General features: G+C 31.0%; 1 long non-coding RNA gene and 2 pseudogenes across 1 annotated transcript; 1 reads left to right on the top strand and 2 right to left on the bottom strand.

The window, feature by feature from the left end:
- Positions 1-140: 140 nt before the first annotated feature.
- LOC145581643 (uncharacterized) lies at positions 141-1,774 on the bottom strand. The gene is made up of 4 exons (XR_014099656.1): positions 1,655-1,774; positions 1,497-1,558; positions 900-1,037; positions 141-410 (listed from the first exon to the last, which is right to left on the bottom strand). It is a non-coding gene; the product is annotated as an uncharacterized LOC145581643 (long non-coding RNA).
- A 3,702-nt stretch (positions 1,775-5,476) lies between these two features.
- LOC145594945 (putative lipid-binding protein AIR1 pseudogene) lies at positions 5,477-6,316 on the bottom strand (annotated as a pseudogene).
- A 4,044-nt stretch (positions 6,317-10,360) lies between these two features.
- LOC145567675 (14 kDa proline-rich protein DC2.15 pseudogene) lies at positions 10,361-10,777 on the top strand (annotated as a pseudogene).
- Positions 10,778-18,754: the final 7,977 nt, after the last annotated feature.

The raw sequence follows: 18,754 nt of genomic DNA, 5'->3' as shown, positions 1-18,754 counted from the left end.
CATGCTATATTTTTGTTCTAAGGGGATTTCTAAATAGCAATTTAGAACATAAAAATTTATATAACATTATATATTTTCACATTAATATTTATAGCATATGGATAAAAATTTGGAACATATGAGTATTAATATATAATAAATTGTATTTTTATATTCTTGCATGCATAACAATGAAGTAGATCACAAGAAAGACAAGACAAGCTTATATATTCGAATACAACCTTTTAGAAAAATAGTTTTAGTATAATTATACTATATAAAATTCTACATGCTATTTCTAAAATTTTATTACAAATTATTTTCTTTCGCCATTTCCGTGATCTTGAAGTAATCTCATGATGTAGCTCATTTTCCTTGTGTGATAATATTTTAGCACAAAAATCCACCCTCAATTTCTTCATTTGATCGATCTGCAATATAATAAGATAAAATCATTAGACTTTGGTATCCGCTATCCCATTTTTTACATCATTATAAAAAAAAAAAATATAGATTTACACAACTTACATGATTCAATTAAATCTGCTACTTACATTATACAATTTGGAACTTATGAGTTTAAATTTAGAACATATGTATAAAAATTTAGAACATATGTATAAAAATTTAGAACATATGGGTAAAAAATTTAGACATATATAAAGTTGTAGCAAAAATTAACAATTGGACTAGAATGTATATATACTGCATACTCAACAAAATTCTAGTAGAAAACATAAAATGTGAGTAAAATAAGAATTAAAATTAGAATTGAATTAAATTTAGAACATACAAGTAAAGTTTTAGAACATATGAGTAAAATTTAATCTCAAAAAAAAAAAAAAACATATGAGTAAAATTTTAGAACACATCTAACATTTATAAAAAAAATTGAACAATATCCATGGATGATAACCAACCTTTGAATTTGATCATTGTTTATAGCTTCTAGTAAAGATGACTCCACAATTGGACTTCTAGACCACTGATCATCAATTTTTACAGCTTCATCATCACCATCACTTTTTTTCTTTTTGACAAGTGCTTCATCACCATCTCTATTTGAAAAAAAAAAAAAAAAAAGACGCTTAAAACAGAGATTAAAAACAAGGTTACACTTGCTAATCTAAGCTAAGATAGTCAAAACAACAATATTGATTTACATAATCATACACGCAACATGCAGTTAAATTTCAGCTTGGCATTTTATCGAATAGGTTATGAGCATCTAAAAGTGATTTCTAAATTTGCAAAAAATCAAACATCAAGAATACTATTGCAGATTATAAACAATGATGATAATGAAGAAGAGAGAGAAATACATCATAATCATATTATTGATCCATTAAATCCAATAAGTAAACATCCCAAAATAAACAATCAATTTCCTATAAACTAACAGATTCAAGAGCTTAGCTTTAGAGCACCAATATTATTATCCTTCAATTTAAATTGATACTACCAAAATTCACATAAAAACAAAGTAAAATGCCCAAAATCAATAAATTGATACTTACATCCTTCGTTCATAAGTAGTAATAGCTTAGATTGAATCCATTTGATGAAGAATTTGCGATTTCTAGGGTTTCAACAAAATCACAAAAACCTTATTCAATACAAAAATTTGAACATTGAAGCCAAATATCAAAGGAAAAATAGTTAAAACAGCAAATACCTAACAATATTTGTAGATTCAAGTCGAAATTCAAAGATATCTTAGCATTAAGATCGATCAAACCAGTGTTCGTTCAGAAATTTTTGGGGAAAGAAGAGAGAGAAAGGGAAGAGCTGGTTCAATTTCTTGAGAGAGAAAAAGCTAGACAATTTTTTTTAATTTTTCTTGTATACAATCTAAAATTTACAATATTGCCATTATTTTGACCAGGGTAAATGTGGAGCGTTGGATCTTGTTTGATCCAATGGTAATAAATTATTCTCACATATAAAGTGTTCTCATATAAGAGTGGTGTTCTCACATGAGCCTCTCCATATATATATATATATATATATATATATATATATATATATATATATATATATATATATATATATATATATATATATATATATATATATATATATATATATATATATATTCTTGTTTGTATAATCCTCGATTGAAAAATGATATTAAGTCGATAAACACTAGTAGAAAAATACAAAAGGGCACCGCTCAATGGCCACCGGTTTTCGAAAATCGGTGGGAAAAAATAGGCGAAAAATGGGCGGGTATATTATTGCCACCGGTTCAATTGAACCGGTGGGTAAAACATTAATCCCACCGGTTTTGAACCGGTGGCCTTGTTAGATAAAAAAAATAAAAAAAAAACCGGCTCAAGCTTTATTCCTTAGTTGTCCTTTAATTTATATTATTCCTAACCCTAAATGAGAACTCGGCTTCTCTCTTATTAGGCGCCTCTCTCTTCTCTGTCCTCCTTCCTTCTCGATCTCTCCGACCACGACCTGAGATCTCTTCTCTGTCCGATCTCTATCCCCTCTATCTCCTCTTCTTTCCCCTCGATCTCTTCTCCGACCTTTCTTCTCTCTTCTGTCTTCTGCCCACCACCACCACCGCCACTAACCACCGCCGCCACCCTGCATGTTTTTGGGTTTAATATTCGAGGTAAGGGTTTCTGGGTTTGATTATTTTTGGTAAATGCCTTGATTTTTTTTGGGTTTGATTGTTGTAATATTATTCGAAATTGATGGGTTTAATTGATTTTGGAATTTTCTTGGGTGATTTTGAAATTTTTTGCGTTTAATTGATTTTCGAAATTGATTTTTCTGGGTTCTGAGTTTAATTGATTTCGAAAATTTCGGGAATAATTGATTTTCGAAATTTTGGGTTAATTGATCATCGAAAAATTTGGGGTTTAATTGATTTTCGAAATTTGGGGTTAATTGATCTTCAAAAATTTTGGGGTTTAATTGATTTTCGAAAATTTTGGGGTTAATTGTGTTTCGAATTTTTTGGATTTTTTCGGTTATTTATTTATTTATTTTATTATTTTGATTTTTGAGTTCGTACATTATATTCTGAGTTCACAAGTGATGCATGAGTTTTCTGGTTTTTTTTTCGCATTTTTTGTGAGTTTTATTGATTTCTGGGTTTTAATTGATGCACAAGGATTCAAGACTTTGATTTTGGAATATTGTTTTTGATGTTGTAATTTTTTTTTTGTTCAATAACAATTTAACGTTGAATTTTATTGTATGATTATATTCATTGTAATTTTTTTTTGTATTGTACAATAACAGTTGAATATAATGTTATATTTCATTGTTTTTTGCGCTTGTGTGATTATTGTTAATATTATTTTCTGCAAATTTTAAGTGAAAAAAGACAAAAAAAAAAAAAATATATTTTTTTTGGACATTTTTGGCACCGGTTAACCGGTACCAAAAGTAGACAATTATATTTTTTTGGGTACTTTTGGCACTGGTTAACCGGTGCCAAGAAGAAGTACTCCCACCGGTTCAAACCGGTGGCTTTTCATGCGATTATTGGCACCCCCTAAATACTCACCGGTTCAAAACCGGTGACATTGAGGGGTTTTGAACCGGTGCCAATTTCGTTTTTTCTACTAGTGAAAGTTACCTAAAATAGATAACCCGTAGTTACAAATGTTCAAGGAAGATGTAAAAAGCTCAAGAAATCTAACAAATATAAGCGATCTTTAGCAAACAGAATAGGTAAGAAAAAATCTATTAATGTATGATTTTGTTTGATTTGTCCCAATACTTATTTAAAGGTTTATTTATGCTGAAAAAAGTAATTTGAAGTTCCAATCAGGTGGACTTCCCCCCGTGATGGTTGGGTTCGTCTCAACACAGATGGCGCGTCGAAGGGGACCCGGGTCCCTCTGGAGCAGGTGGTGTGATTCGTGGTCACAGAGGAGAGTTGTTCCAGATGCTTGCTATGAACTGTGGCGGTTACTCTAACACGAAAGCTGAATTATTAGTTGTTATGAGGGGGCTAGCAGTGGCTTGGAATAGTGGGCATCGCAAAGTTCAAGTCACGGTTAACTCTGAGGTTATTATGCATATGTTGGTTGACCCTACTCTAGCCAATTCCCCGTTCTTACATATCATTAAAAAGTGTAAGTCTCTAATTGCTCATCGTAATTGGGAGATTACTATAGGACATTGCTACAAAGACGCTAACTGTGGCAGACTGGCTATCTAATTTTAGAGTAACGTCGGTGGAAAAAATAGTCTTCTTTGAGGCGGTCTCGAAGGACCTTCGTGCCGTTTTATTGGAGGACTTGAGGGGAGTGTCGATGATGAGGATGGTTCCTCTTCCTCCGGAGACGGGAATAAATTAAAGAGCTCTTGCTCTTCTTAGTTTTGGTTCTTTTTTGTTTTTGTTGTTTGGTTTTGTTTTTCTGCTTTGTTTTGGGTTGTTTTTTTTTTTTTTTTTTTTTTTTTTTCCATTTTCGTAGCTTATAGCTTTTTCCTTCTTTTGGGGCTTGCCCTGTGTTCACCAAAAAAAAAAAAAAATGTAATTTGAAAACTCTATGCATGATTTATATGTAGCAGATTTTTTGGGGGAAATTTAGTGATTTAATTGGAGCGTCATACTGCCATATAGGTGGGCATGGCAATCAACTGAATGAGTTTGAAATTGATAAACTTATTAGAGATCAACAATTATTGAGTCACCTAAGCAAATTTGGCAATTTCTTATGTGTACATTACTTGATAGAATTATTATGATCTTACTCATCTACTCTTATTGATAAATACAAAAATTGAAATAATTGTAAATTTGTATTTGTGTTCTGACAAATTAGGGAGAAGAGAATGGAATGACTTGTTTATTATTCATCAATAGGTAGAGTATTTATACAAAACCTACGCTCATAAGATAGGAAACAATATTCCTAAAAGATATACCATATATCCTAATGATATATTCTCTAAATAATATCTTAGCATAAACTAAATATATTAATCTCTTAAATGAAATCTACGGAAAATATATCACACATATATTTTTCCGATATCTCATATGTCTAACATGTTCATATGTTTAGAGGTCTTTTTGGGTAAAAAAAAATAAATTAATTAAAGTTGTTTAACTAGCTAGTTCTCTTAGGTAAGTAAATTTGTGGCTTTATTTCTTGTAAACAACAGACTAGAGCAATCCCACCCTAAAGCATCCGTATCATCATGATTATTGAATCATGAATATATATATAAAATCATTGGAGCTGTATATATATGTACGTTATTAAATTTAGGTGAATGGTCACAAAACTTACAAGAAATAGAGACAAAAGCCAACCAATAGCCAAATGCTTAGCTTGCTATATTATGACATAGATATATTATTATTATACTACCTCCGGATCGTATCATATGCAACTTTGGGATATAAAAAATTCCAAAGTTGCATATAATACGATCCGGAGGTAGTATTAAGAATGCATGGCTGGGTAATTTTGATTCTATATTACACAAAGAAACAAAACATTTAAGCACTTACTCACATACATTTACGTAGTGTACTTTAGTCCTTTATTCATCAACATCAAATGATCGTACAAAAACAAATGAAACATAAAGCGTGCTTACTTTCAACAAAGCACAATATTACACCATGCCAAATAGATGAGAAAATCATTCAACAAACCACTCTGCATAGTATTAAATGCCACAAACACACACTCACACACGTACTTTAAGCTTTAATTTAACCAAAATTCATAACGTACTAGAACAAATTTGTTTGATTAGAAGACATCATATGATCCCCTAATTAATTGATCAAGGACACTGGAAGCCCCTGGGAGCTCTCCTTCCACATGCATTGAGAAGCAAGCTTAGGTTAACAGGCAAATTGAGGTTGATGAGGTTCAAAACATTAGCTCTAATCACGGTACATAGGCATACTGCAGCCTCAAGGTCTGCAATGCCTTGGATCAAGGAGCAGCATGGCTGAACTGGAGGAGTACCTATTTGAAGGTTAAGAAGGTTTCCAAGTAAGTTGGCACATACCCCTAATTTTAAGGTGTCAAGAGGACATTTTCCCCTAGACGATCCCCCACTGCCACCTCCACCTACAATGCCTCCACCACCTCCACCTCCTCCTCCACCTCCACCTCCACCTCCACCTCCGCCTATAATTCCTCCTCCACCTCCACTTCCGCCGGAAGGTACAGAGGGAGTGTAAGGAGAATAATTTGCATGAATGGTGGCAGAGAACATAAGAAGGTTGAAAGAGAGAAAGAGGGCTAGTGCTGAAGTGGTCTTAGAGGAGGCCATTGTGTTACAAGTTAAATTTGGGTATGATTATTATTATTAGAGAAGGGTTTGGGATGATATAAAAGGAAGGTCATAGAGGGGTTTATATAGGCTTATTAAAGGCATTATTTATTTGATGAATAGAGTTGTATTATTTATTGTAGGTAAACAACATTATTCTCTCATCAAGTTATTTTTTATTTTGGAGGCAATAATTAATTCCATGTTAGTATATTTGAGTTATATATACTTTGTATGTGTTAACGGTATTACATCATATTCATTATGTCAAATAGGCTATCCTTACTTCCCTACTTCCCCACTTTATAAAAAGTGGGAGATTGTTCATATGAATAGTGCACGGACTATTATACCCCTCAAAATGTTTTTTTTTTTTTTTTTTTACCTTACTCCCAAGTGAAATTTTGTAATTTTTCTTAATACCCATCAATTAATTAGAAATTAAATGAAGAATAGAATAATAAAGTTTAAAATTTTCTATATATAGTTTAAAGGGGGTTATGATTTTATTACATGACAGCATTAGTCACTAGACAACGAAAGGTTGTTGCTTTATTTGGGAGGTTTTTTTTTTTTTTTTTTTTTTTTTTTTTTTTTTTTTTGTGTGAAGGTCGAAATTAACGACTTACACATAATTGTGTTTAAGGACATTAAAACTAATGAAATTAATCTATGATTGTGCCGAACTAGATGTACTAAAAAGAAAGGAAACCAAATTGACTACGGTGAAAAGGGGAAAAAAGCAAGAAGGGATTCAAGGGAATTATTAAGGGAACTATGGGTTGCAAAGGGTTAATTTACTGCAAAACCAAATTGTTAGAAGCATTTTGTCCGAGTTCATAATCTGAATATTTGTTAATTTTTTAGCATTGTGAAATCATGTGTATTTGAATACTATAATGTATTAATGCCGCTCCATCATGTTCTGCTATATGATGTACCTTTTAGTTTCCAAATAGGTCAATGAACGCAAAAGATATATTAAAATCATAAATTCCTATATAAAATGTTAGCACGTTGTGTTTTTTCACTACTTAAATAAATAAGGGTGCAGCATGTTGTATCACATTTCCAAGAATATTCTACAACATAAAAGACAAGAGCCTTCGGTAGCGGACGATTAACTCCATGTGAAGTGCAAACACAAGGCAAGAAAAATTAAGGCTAAGCAATAGAGAGATATTCATCTATAAGTCCATTAACTCCTTGTCAAGTGCAAACACAAGCCAAGAAAAATTAAGCCAAAAGGGTTGGCCACGCTTTGGCTGCCTAGTTTAGGTAAAATTCTATTAGGGTGCGTTTATTTGGTTGGATCATTTGGAATTAGTTAAAATGGAGTTAGAATCCATTTCATCTAATTTTTGTTTGGTTGAGTTTTTTTTTTATTATTGAAGTCGTATACCCAAGGGGTCTCGAGAGGTGTATATATAAAGCTTAAATGCTTAATTGATTAATTTCCAACCTAGAAAAAAAAAATGAAATCGCTTCAAGATAGTACTAGTGATTATGTAATGCATGTCATTATTAACTCTATCGGTTTTTTTTTAATTATATTAATTTATATTTTTTAAGGTAAGGAGGACCTTAATTAGACCTCAACCCTCATAATTTTTTTAGTATAGTATTTACGGGTTAAACACTTTGAAAGTAAGGGAGAAATGATAAAGTTTTCCCATCTTTTAAGTGTCCCTGTTGGACATCAAACCTCCGTACAATCATTTTCACTAGACCAAGATTTGCTTGGTACGCTATTAACTCTATGTACTAATAATGTAATATATATGGCGATATCGTTTTCTTAAAATACTATATAATGAATGTTTATTAAAACAATATATTTCTCCTTTAAAAAAATAAAATAAAATGAAGTTGAGTAAGGTATTTCATATCGGGTATTTAAATTGAGTCAACTTTACTATGTCTATCAACTACGACACTTATCCCAACTAAAGTGAAGTGAGACACAACGAGTAGTGTACAAATCCCTTTCAATAATTATTTACAATATATGCGTAAAATATTGAAAATGAAATTGGCATCCAATCCATATGACGGTTGGCAATCTTGGCATTGAACCTTTTAGGTGGGATCGACCGATCGATTGGTTCAAAATGTTTTGGTGTTAGTGGAATAGTAAGTTTGTATACTAATTTCAATTATATATAATGATGTTTTGCTGACAGCATGTAACGACTTTATTAAGCAAAACAATCAAGCATTCTAGCGAGCAATTTGTCGAGAAATCAGAAAACGTTTGTAATTTAGCAATTAGCTAGCTGGGTCAAGGTTGCTTCGTAAGTTGGACGTAATCACGGGCCTTACTAACCCCATTATTTTTCTAAGAAAAAAGGGTTTTCCATTTCCACCTCAATATGTCATTGCCGACTTGCCGTTGCTTGTGCCTCAAGTATTCTTTCTAGCTTGCACTACTCTCTCCACTTGCTTATATTATTCCCAAATAATTGCATTGCTCAACTGTTTGGGCATTGAAAAACACAGTAAGTCACTAATATACGAGTAGATGTTATTTTTTTTTTTTAAAAAAAAAAAAAAAAAAAAAAAAAAAAAAAAAAAAAAAAGGAAAAAGTTAGGGTTGAGCTTGAGGCTTTACTTTAATATGGGCTTGTTTTCCTATGAAAAGATCTAATGAAATATAATGGGCCCATGCTATTAAAAAAAGGCCCATTGGGAGGCCCTTATCATCATAAATCTTCAATCATTACCTTTAAACAAAGGTTTTTAATCTTATAGCAATGGTGTGGAATATCTCGTATTATCAAAGTCCAAACTAAATAAATTGCTCATCATAGACTAACTATCAATTAGCGGATTGTGCAAAATGTAGGTTTTAATCTCCTCAATCATATAGCTTGGAAAAATCTCTAGTTATGAGTTATGACCACATATCTTGGCTATTACTCTATTTATCCACTTGGCTATTACGCTAATTATCCACTTTTGAACTTGATACTCCGTATAAATCACCCTTAACTATATATATCAAACATCATTTAACAGACTCACCTAGACAAATAAAATCCTTCACAACTAATTATGTTACTAGGTGAGGATGTCACTGAGATTAGTTTTACAAAAAAAAAAAAAAAAAAAAAAAAAAAAAAAAAAAAAAAAAAAAATATATATATATATATATATATATATATATATATATATATATATATATATATATATATATATATATATATATATATATATATATATATATATATATATTAAGAGTGACACCTAAGAATTGAGATAAAATTATTAGCTACTCCATACGGTACACCGTAGCTCTCTATACTTGGTTCTCAACACTTATAACTAGTATTCATTTTAGCTAGACTTATCTACACTTGTTTGAAAATTACTTCTTCAAAAACATAAGGTCATATATATGATTGAAATTCATATACAATAAGCTTGTTATCTTCTTGAAACAAGTATGTACTGTGCTGTGATCTTAAACGAAGTTGTCCAAAGACTAAGTTAAGTACAGTATAAGAGTGAATGCTAGAGACCTTCACAAATATTACTTTTACTTTTTTTTTTTTTTTTTTTTTTTTTGGGGGGGGGGGGGGGTTGTTGAAAGAATACTACTTTTACTTATTAAATTCTCCCTATATATTGTGAATGTGGATAGATCAATTTGTGATATAAATTTAAAACTAGCTAAGGATGATATTGGAAGAGCCAATCAATGGGCAGAATAAGGTGGTTTATGCACTTGGATCGACATATACACCAATGACAACTCCTGAATGTGGTTATTCTTCACGGGCCAACTTAACATAGATGTTGGAGCCTATTTTAATGAATCCGTCCTATTACTAAATTTGCATAAGACAAATCTCCAACCAGCCTAACATCACGTACATCATTTGTTTCCATTCGCAACTTACACCAAAGCAGCACCACAACCAATTCATTCATATGGGCATACCAAAAATATGAAATGGTGCAACTATTTTTTAAACAAATACGTAGTCTAAAGTATATTTATACAATATATAATCCTAATCTTCTATTCCGGTCTATAAATACCAAGCTCTAATTCTTATATATCCACTCATTGAATTAGCCCAAAACACGTACACTTAACATCAAAAAGACGATGAAGTGCAAGAGCTCCACTATTGCCATTGTTTTCCTTTCACTAAACCTCCTTTCATGTAACCTTGTTCAGAGTTGTAACCTTTGTGGGCAGCCTAACACACCAAATGTACCATATCCAAACAACCCTGTCCCTGGGGGTGGTAGCTCGCGAGGTGGTCACTGCCCAAGGGATGCCTTAAAACTTGGCATATGCGCCAATGTGTTGAATGGCCCCGTGAGTGCCGTGATTGGGACCCCGCCAACCCACCCTTGCTGTAGTGTCATTGCTGGCCTTCTTGATTTAGAAGCTGCCATATGCCTTTGCACTGCCATTAAGGCTAATATTCTTGGGATTAATCTTAATATTCCCATTGCTCTTAACCTTCTTATCAATGTTTGTGGCAAGAAAACTCCCACCGACTTCCAATGTGCCTAATTGATCCGCGTACATCGGAATCATACATTGAACTGGTTTATTGATCGACAACATAATGTTTTTTCGATTTTAATGTATTCATTTTGATTTGTGGGTTTTGTTTTAGGAACGTTTTAACTTTGATTTTTCCTATTATATATTCCTGTCGATGTTTGATAGTCCTATCTACGTACTATCTATTCATGCATGCATACTGATGAGTAAGATCTTATGCTTGTTTGGTAGTAAATGAATGTATTCATGTCAATTTTACTCCATCAAATGTAGTAAAATCAATTTGCTTTCTCAAGTTTTTGCTTCTGTCTTTGTATTAATTACGTACGTTATTGAGGCAAAATAGCTCTCAATGAATTAAAGTAATTAAGCATTATGTATGTTGATTGGTCCATCATTTTTCTCTACTAATGGAAGCCCTGTCTGGCTGATATTGTTGAGACATAAATTAATCACTGTATGATTTATGCTTCTTTACATATATAAAAATGCCATTGGCCAATGCTGCTAAGTTGGGCGGACCACGATCCACAGGAAGAGATCTCGATCTCTCCAATCGGATTTTGTAATGTCAGGCTAATGTTAGCCCAACCTACTTCCATGTTTCATTTGGGCCTTAGTATATAAACGAGGTCATATTTCTAGAATGCTTACTGCAAGCCTTCGATCATCACTATGCTACGTCAACGCTTCACGGTATGGATTGTTTATTTACAGTACTTTAAGATAAATTTGGATTGATACAAAATTAATTAAGAATTGATGTGTTTTTGTGGTAATTTAAATACATAATAAAAAATTAGCAAAGTAAGCATGAAATATTAAAAATTTCTAAAAATTAGCAAATTAAAATTAAATTAAGTAAAAACTTATTTCAATCCCGTTGGGTTGACCCAAACCCAAAACATTGGGCTAAGGTTGAACATTTCTTAACCTTATTCGAAATGACTTGTTACCCGACCCGATTGATAAATGTGGTACGTTTTGAACTGCTTTCTACACTCCAAAAAATATTATGATATAAAAAATAAATTTATATGATACTTATTGGCAGTTTATCAAAAATAGAACACTAAATTAACAATTTTAACCTAAATTTAATTCAAATTTGATTGAAAATAAAATTCTAAACTAAACAATTTTATCCTATGAAGTATATATCTAAACAATCCAACGTGGTGCGACACTTGGTGAAAAGTTGAAATGTTATGTGTTGTTGTCTCGTGCCTAGGCTAAAAGTTTAGCATTATATATTAGTTATATATGTATGATTGGATAAAGGGCGTGTTCGGCGTTACCTTTTGAGTAGCTTTTTAACAAAAAAAATGTGAGTGTTTGGCAAAGTAGTGGTTAGGGTAGTTTTTAGTGGTGAAGGTAGTTTTTGTGAAAAGTTAGAAAGATTAGATTTTGAAATTAGAGGTACCTTTTCATGAAAATTTAATCTATAGTTTTAAAAACAAAATATTAATTTTTATATGTAACAGCTAGTCAACCACTACTTTACCGAACACTCATATCTAAACTATTTATCCTCACAGCTAACAGCTTGTTGACAGCAAAAATCTACCTACACAGCTAACAGATGCCTCCACATGCCACAGCTACAACTACCTTCATAGCTATATTTTGCCGAACACACTCGAACTCATGATGAAACCAGACTCACCGAATACTTTGCGATAATTATAAGATCAACATGTAATATGTTGCTTTTTCAAAAAGATTTTATTTTTCTTTATCCTTGTTCTCAAATTTTCACAAATATTAACATAGTTGCCTTTGTTATTCAAATGACTAGTATTTTATAAAGTCCATTAAAAAATTAACTTTTACACACAATGACTTTCAGTTTAATATAATAACCTTTATTTTAGCATTATAATTTTTTTTTTATTAATAAAACGACTATAACAAATCTAATATTAATGGTTCACACTAAATTTATGTGAACAAGATATATTGAAGAATTTGTATGTATACTATGTCAAATAATTGATTAAAGCTTTGGATAATGCTTTAAATTAAGATTGTTGTACAATACCCAAAGGATAGAATGCCGAAACTTTGATAAAATAAAATAAAAATTCCAATTATTACTCGATTTGTATAATTGAATGTAGTATTTTAGATAAGCTATCATTAACACAAATTAAACATGGAAGCACACACCGAGAATAGTTTTCATAGCATAAATTTCAATGTTGAGATAATTGTAGTAATTATTTTAGACTAGGTTTTTTTTTTTTTTTTTTTTTTTTTGACAGAAAATATTCGAATTAAATTAATCAGAAACTAAGTCTGAAGCAAGAACAGCAGTTGCATCAGAATGAACTAATTATTTAGACTAGTTATACTTGAATTTCCGCTTCTCAACATATGATCAAGATACAAAAAATGAAATAATAATGAATAAATTGATTAAGGTTATTCTAGTGGAGACCTATGTGACGAACTGTTCATACATAACTAAGGTTTAATGATAGGATAAGATATAAGCGATTGATTGATACGACAAATTCTTTATAATGGCTCATGGCAACCTTCAAAGGTGACAAGCACATATACAATATTACATGTTTCCTTATCACACTATTTTGAGTAGTTGACTCAAATTATACATAAATTTGCTCAAACACTTTCAGTCCACAACTCTTTCTAACCACCAATCATCCTCTATTATCTATTCCTCTATTCTTATTTATTTACACCTAAAAGATTATTGTAAATTTTGTCAAGTACTTCTTGTCAATTTCCTTTTTATTCTTTTAGTAGATTGTCATTTTCCATCTTCTACGTCATATTTATTATATTGTGCAATCTAATGATTTACCAAGTTCATATATATACTATATATGTAGTTTTTAATAAATATATGACAAGTCGGCCAATTGCTAGGGGCGCAATTACAGTCCATGCATACTTACGAAGTCTGAAAGGATTATCAATCGATGAATATTACACTACTTCGTGATACCTACCTATATCTTATATAAAATGTTTGGAAGAGCCGATGCAAAATAGAGGAAAAATTCCCTTTCAAGAGTATTGCAAATATTGTGCATATACACTTTTATTTGTATCATATCAATAATATTGACTATAAATTCAATAACAAGGCATTAAAAATTAATATAGAATATTGAAAAAAAATACCCTTTTGAGAAGAATCATAAAAAATGACAAAGACAATTTCGAATAGGACTTTTTGTGATAAACTACCTTATAAAATTAAATTTGTGAGAAACTACCTAATAAAAAATATGTTGTAATAAACTACCTAATAAAAGGTAAAATATTGTAAAATACTAACTTTGACCGAATTTTCACCATTGACTTAATTACGACGTTGATCCACCTTAAAACTCCCTCGAAACCACCATGAGGGTTGGTTTTCAAGGTGGTAAGGTTATTTTTGAGGTAGTTGGAGGATATTCCGAGTTGATGATGAGGGTAGATTAGTGCTTCAAGATAGTGGTATTTGGGGTAAGAGGTGGTGGTTTTGGGGTTGAAAGTTTGTTTAGGTGTGGTGGAGGTGATTTCAAACAAGTTGTGTTAGTTTTGGGAATGAAAGTTGTGGTTTTGAGAGTGTTTTGAGGTTGGTCAACGGTGAAAACCCGGTATAGGTAGTATTTTTATAATATTTTACCTTTTTAGGTAGTTTATTTACAATCATTATTAGGTAGTTTATTACAATATTTTCTCTATTAATTAGGTAGTTTTTCACAAAATCTGGGTTTAAATTAGATAGTTTTTTGACAAAAAGTCCTTTCGAATATGCTTACCTCAACTAAAGGGTATGTTCACATTTACTAAAATAAGCTGAACTGAACTGATTGAAGCTAACTAAACTGATTGGAGCTGAACTAAACTGAATTGAACTGAGCTAAGATGAATATTTTATTAGAGAGGGAAACTAGGAGCTGAATTGAACTGAACAGAAATTAAGTAAATGTGAATAGACCCTTATTATAGCTGAGTCTTATTATAGCTGAGTTAAAATACTAGTAAGTTCTAACAAATTTAAACTATTTAGCAAAATTCAGCAAAAAGAAAAGAAAAAAAAAATCAAGTTGAACTACAAGTTTGACATTGTTAAATACATGTTTGGGTCACACTCATCACCAAGAAAAAGTCCACTTCACAAAAGTCTAAATAAAGAGGTTTCATTCCAAAATTAAATTATTTTGCAATAAAAAGAGTAATTAGAGATATATAAATTGTTTAGGGCTTTCTCTTCTTTTATTAACGTATAACATTACCTGTGTTATTTGGAAAGGTTAATTTTTTTTTTTTTTTAATAGATTTGGAAAGGTTAATTACACTTCAACAGGTATGCATATAAACAATTTTCTTGGCTAAAATTAAATTAGAAGAATTGGGATTTCGTCAAATAATATAAGCTAATTAATGGGGTGCAATTAACTTGAGCAGAGGTGATGGTGAAGTAGCTCCCTTTAAATTCCAAGTGGGAGATCAACCTGATGAGGTTGAATTCTCGTGGCGACTAGGATAAATGGGGTTTGATGTAAGCCCAAAATTCAACGTACCTTGTAATAATGAACAAGTAGCCACAAACTAGTTTAGTTGAAATGGTAATTTAGCAATTAAATTTCTTATAAACGTATCATATGTAGAATTATAAATTCCTAAACAAATCCAATCAATTGACCTTCCAAATTTAAAATTTGAACACACATTACATCAGCTGATTCCACGACACTTATCTACATAGTTTATGTTTGAGGGAGGTGCTAATTAAATAAGTGATGCGGTCATCATCATCTAATTGAATCATTTACGTGTAAACAAGTTTTTATCGTCTTTAATTCTATTTTAATTGAGATGCCTTTAGAGAAAGAGCAAAAGGCATCTCAAAAACAATTAAATAACGGTTTTTGGATCCACAGTCGGATATTCACATCACGGTAGAATCAGGGTCGGATATTCACGTCACACTATTAAATTAGTTTTGATTGTTTTACTCGTATAATTTTCATATTTGTTAATTGTATCATTGTTCATTTGTTTATTCACAATTAGTACTTTGTATGCGATGAATCAGTATTATACAATAATTTTGTCTCTTAGCTTACCGAATCAATTTGAGGATTATTACTAACATATACAGTTGTATTCGGCTCCTTAATCCTTACACTGACGGCAAACAGATCAACATCTTCTGGACGATGCCACGAATGCAGTTGACTTCATTCCCCTATAGTAAAATTTTACTACTACTACACCATCGCTTTTATTTATTTATTATAATTATAATATATAATTCTTACTTTTAGTCTTGTATGTATATATAGACATTACTTCGTATAAATTATTAAATTTAGAAAAGTATGACTGATTTAAATATAAGTATTTGATAATGAGTTGTTCGCTTGTAAAATTTTAGACCACTGATGTACAAAAATGATACATAGTATCACAAACCCAATAATCCAACTAGAATTACATAAACTAAGGCCCCGGTCTAGGCATTAAATGACCTCTTGGTACATTGAAACAAATTTCCATAATAAGAAACCAAGAAAAATGATAGATCAAAATTATTCTTTTCGGGTATGCATCTAATCAAATATTAAAAAGCCAATTTTAAACAAATAATTTGATTGATTATGTGTGTTTGAAACTAATAAAATACTCATCAACTCCATAAAATAAATAAATAATACTAATAACAAATTAAAAATTAACTTATATTGGTTCGTTTGTCATGCTCATATATATATATTGATATACTGATAAATGTATGAACTTGGGCAAGCTAGTCTTGTTCTGAATTTGGAAAAGGGAATACCTTAATTATAATTAAATTGATGGAATCCTTTCTTAATTAAAAAATAAAAATTGAAGGAATCATGTTATATAATGTCCCGGCCTTAAGTTGTCCCAATGGGTCTATCTTACTCATGTCGCAAACCGAGAAACATGCATGATGCCTCCCAAGCATAACGCATATTTTCTCACGTTGGATTTTTCATTTACAGTTTTTTACCCATCATCAAACTCTATCCTTATTTTTTTATCCTCTCTAGAGAATATACTACTCTAGCCTATAGATTCCAATATCTAACACCCTTCCATCCTTGAAAAAATTTAAGAAATAAAAACTGTTTCTTATGGAGGTTGGAGATTTAAAACATGCACCGTGCACCCTTAAAAAGTTTTGAATAACCAATGTAATATTAAGATATGATTAAGATGAACATAGCATAGCCTAATTAGTTTAAGAGGGAATAAATACCATGTAATAATTGCTCCTCGTTGGTCTTTCCTGGATGTTTTCCATACTGTATTATGCAAAGAAACATTGAAAGATAAGAGCTTAATTAAAGGGGACCCAAAATGATTCACTTTTGCCACCCCTACAACACTGCAAAGAATCTTTTGTTATAGGAGATTTGACTTTCGTATTCCAAAAGCTTTGGGCCTAATTACATCGCTACATCTGGATTTTGGACAATTAATCGGTCAACCCATCTCCTTAGTGGATTTATTTTAGCTTTTTTTTAGTGGCTCTCACCGAAAGTACACCCCACGCGCTCTGTCTGCCCTTCAATTGATGATCCTTTTTTCTTCTTCTAAGCCTTTCTTCAACTCTTCAATAGTTTAACAACTCAACTAGATCAGAGTTCCTTCCTCAATCAATCTAATTTGTTGACATGCACAAAATTTCCATAGAGTTTTCTGTTTAAAGGGTGTATGTTTTCATGTAAAGTGGACTATGATAAATATTCTTCTTTTAATCAAACAGTTAGATAACTATTAAGTACATTGAAAAAAAAAATCACATGATCAGACTACTTGATCGAAATTAGTTTTGTGACAAAAGAAAAATACAACGTAATTAGGAAGTGCATTAGACATAGGACTAGTACGTAAATTAAACTTACTATATATCAACGGCAATTATCTAGGTGTAATCTTATATTGAAGGGAACAATATATACACTCTACGTCAGTCCAAATAATGAAATTATAATGCATGTCCAATTAAGCTAAGTAAGAATTGAAGTTTAACAACTCATACCCCCCAAGAAAAAACAATAAGAAACTCAACATCTCAATAATTGATTGTATAATAATATATATTAAGTATAAATAATTAATGACGTTTTATAAAGAAGAATCAAGTTGTATTGTGGTGGTCGATGGAATCCCATTGCCTTTTGGATCTCCTGAAAGAGCTGGCTACATACAAAACTTAAATATTACTAAATTAATGATATCAAGCCATTTGACTTAATTTAATTAGTAGCACATTAATTATTTGATGTTTCCTGTATATACCCTTTCTTCAATAAGTGAATCATCTGTCTTTCCTCATATTCTCTTGGTTATACTTATTTTTCTGGATCTCCCTTAATTCTTCTCTATAAGTAAAGTTTCCTTTGCAACAATGCCAACTTCATAGGATAGTCTTTTCTTTTTTAAGCAATAACCTATCCATATTAATCATTCCAATTATCGTTTATGGATTATATATATGGGGTTTATAAGTTGTAACCCATGATGTAATTATTAACTTTAATATATATGATTCTCCTAAATTTTAATATTCTGCAATCGCATGCCCTTAATTATTACATAATAACGATTATACATCCCCTTAATTTGATGTATGTATTGATAATATAGAATCATATGGCATTCAAAATACAATGATGTAAATTAAATTGTTGCATTCTTGCATATAGTGTAAAAAAGCTTAAATTAGAAACTAAAATCACCAGTCATAAGATACTAAAAAGTATTTAACGTATTTTTTTACTTTTTAATTAACTCCTTATTTACAACTTTGTCAGTTTGGCCCTCTGTTTAATATTTTACTCTTATAGATGTCACCATATAGTTGTTAAAGGCCACTTAAACTTAACCTTGACCAATAAAAATGTTTATTACTTATTAATTCTATTTATGATTGGAACTTCAACTTTAATTTGGAACATTCAAATTGATTAATGTAGAAAA

Source organism: Chenopodium album, chromosome 2 (genome assembly GCF_948465745.1).
Source record: "Chenopodium album chromosome 2, dcCheAlbu1.1, whole genome shotgun sequence".
In the NCBI taxonomy this organism is placed as follows: Eukaryota; Viridiplantae; Streptophyta; class Magnoliopsida; order Caryophyllales; family Amaranthaceae; genus Chenopodium; species Chenopodium album.
Note: the sequence above shows the minus strand (reverse complement) of the source record. Positions and strands in the feature narration are given on the sequence as shown.